This window comes from Camellia sinensis, chromosome 1 (genome assembly GCF_055761805.1).
Source record: "Camellia sinensis isolate YWXY chromosome 1, ASM5576180v1, whole genome shotgun sequence".
In the NCBI taxonomy this organism is placed as follows: Eukaryota; Viridiplantae; Streptophyta; class Magnoliopsida; order Ericales; family Theaceae; genus Camellia; species Camellia sinensis.
Genome location: NC_138961.1, coordinates 116,373,180 through 116,375,922, shown reverse-complemented (window position 1 = coordinate 116,375,922; position 2,743 = coordinate 116,373,180). Strand labels below are relative to the sequence as shown.

General features: G+C 32.8%; 1 non-coding gene across 1 annotated transcript; it reads left to right on the top strand.

Moving 5' to 3' along the window:
* Positions 1-480: 480 nt before the first annotated feature.
* LOC114300136 (uncharacterized) lies at positions 481-2,004 on the top strand. Its single transcript, XR_014328412.1, has 3 exons — positions 481-536; positions 653-701; positions 1,875-2,004. It is a non-coding gene; the product is annotated as an uncharacterized LOC114300136 (transcript).
* The last annotated feature ends 739 nt before the right edge of the window (positions 2,005-2,743 follow it).

Here is a 2,743-nt window from a genome sequence, read left to right as displayed (position 1 = left end):
GACTATCAAAGGGGTGATGACCCTTTGTGTTCTATGAATCTATACTTTATTTACTTATCAAAAAAAGCAAAAAAGAAAAAAAGAAAAGAAAAGAGAGTAGAACATTCAATAATAATGTGTTCTTTACTGTTATACCAATTTTATGCCTTAGAAGTCTACTGGTTACTGGTTACATCTAACTTAACGGAAAAGCAAAAGAAAGAATTTGGTGTTTGCTCAGCTTGTGCTAAACTTACATTTGCATTGAACATTTTCTAACTCCTCTAATCATTAATCTGTTTCTACTCTAGCAGAGGATTTGGAGAGAGTTTTTGTAGTTGATATATATGTCTCTAAGGGAATGCCAGAGGTTTTGAATGGCAAAATAATGGTAAGATTATATATCTCATATCCTATTTCTTCCTCACATAAGTAGAGGATCATTTTGCTTTTGTTTTGCTATTTTATAACTGGTTGAAGCTGATATTTCTATAATACGCAGATTATTTCATCAGGACAGTTGGATGCCATTACAAGGGCATGCCCTATTCTCTCTGGTACAATCTACTTATGTCACTACTCTGCAACACTTGCATGAGGATTCAATTTTTTGATCACTACTTTTAAATTTTCTATTTCATCTCTAAGACAAACTATTGTGTTTTTCAAACAGCTATGAGTGAGAAACTTTATGTTTTTGAGGGGGCACTTGGTGCTGGAAGGTGGGCTTTCTTCACAATCTTACCAATTTCTTTGTCATGTTTAGATTTTAGAACAATTTGAATTGTGTTGTTGAGACAAATTTTCATATAAAATTGGTGACAATTAAATTTAGGGTAAAAGATGAAGACAAGAAGAGAGAGAGAGAGAGAGAGAAAGAGAGATAGAGAGAAGAGAGAGAAATATAGGAAAACGCTAATGAGAGACACCAAAAGTAGGCACATGTTCTCTTCTTATACACACATATGTTTGCATTTTGTCTATCATCGACTGAACCAACCCAATTTGTATCACTAAATGCTTTCAATTTTAAGTGATCATGGTTAGAGCACAGGATCCATTTCACAAGAGCTGACTTGAGATACCTCTAAATGAACGATTAGGCACAAAAATTTTGGCATGATCAAGCAACTCAGATTATTATGTTCTTCCTCTTCCATGATTATGTCTTATGTTATTTTATTTTGCAGTATGTAACTCTAAATTAAGTTAATAAAGTTTGATTAAGTAGCATGTACTTGTTATTTTGAAATGATAGTTGAAATGGGAGAATAAATGGAGGGAGCAAAGTCATCATTGGAGCAACATTGCTAATATATAGCATTTTGTCTCTTTTTATTGCTAAATTACAACAATATTCAACATGTAGCTATTGAACCATTGGAGACTAGAAAATTCACAAGACAGCACTAGGAAACCATAGGAGATTTTTTTTACTTGACAGGAATACAAGAACTGATAGGCTGCTTCTTAGTAGTGATATGGATTTGATAACATGTAAATATTGGAAACAAAAAGTGGAATTAAAATTTGGTTAAAAAAAAAAAACTAATGGCTTTGCGCAGAAAACAACACCTGACCTAATATTACACTAGTGATTGTGTAAACCAAGTCAAATCTAATTTACTATAAACTTACAACTAAATGATTCTTGAATATTCCAATACAAATTTAAGTAATTTCATATCTTTGAAAAATGCTTTTCAAATGATAATTTAATTGTGTCTTGGTTGTGCCACTTGATAGTAAATTTGTTTGTGCTAGGTGTTTAACCCAATTTAACAGGGATTGGCATAGGGGAATGGCCCTTTTTCTTTGTTTATTTATGTTAGGTGTTCTAATATCATATTAGATGATGTTATTGTTAATGCCTACTTTTCTTTTTTAAATTGCAGCAAAATTAAAATGGTAATAGAGCTGCTTGAGGGCATTCATTTTGTTTCTTCTGTGGAGGCCATTTCTCTTGGTGCCCAAGCTGGTATTCATCCATGGATAATTTATGACATTATTTCTAATGCTGCTGGAAATGCATGGTAAATTATTGTTCACAATTCTTTACTGAGGATTATGTTGTGTGTTTAAAATTTAAATATTTCTAGTCCTGAAGCATTCCTTATAAGCATTCTGATCTGAAATTGCCAATTCTAGATCAGGCACAACCTTGATAGATGAGACTGTTAATAATCTGATTTGCACCATGGGCACCAGTTGAGACCATGGCACTGATTGGCACTTTCTGTTTCTGACAATGAACTGATTTTGTAGAACCCATGCCTTTAAAGAAATTGGCTGCAAAATTTATTGAACACTGAATGCCCTTCTTGTTATGTGCTTACATGTATACACATACATGGGAACATCTGTTTACTTTCAAAGATCTGTGCATTTTTATACTAACTCAATAGGTATTCAAGGCTTTGGTGGTTGGTGTTGGTATATGTAAATGCCGTAGTTAGTTTTTTTTTTCATGACATTCCTGGAATTTGCTAGCGTTTTCTTAAGCAGATACTGTGTTACCTTGCTACTAGACATCCTTTCGTTGGATTCAATTTTATAGGGTTTTCAAGAATCATGTTCCCTAGTTGCTAAGGGATAATCAAACCAAACATCTCCTGAATACTTTGTTCAAAATTTGGTAAGTCTTCTCATGTTGTAAGTTTCTTAGTGTTGTTCAAGTGTATTATGAGTAATTTCTTTTTTTCTTGACTTTGAAGTTAAGTTCAATGGGGATTTTGGGTGAATTAAATGCTAACTACAGTTTTAT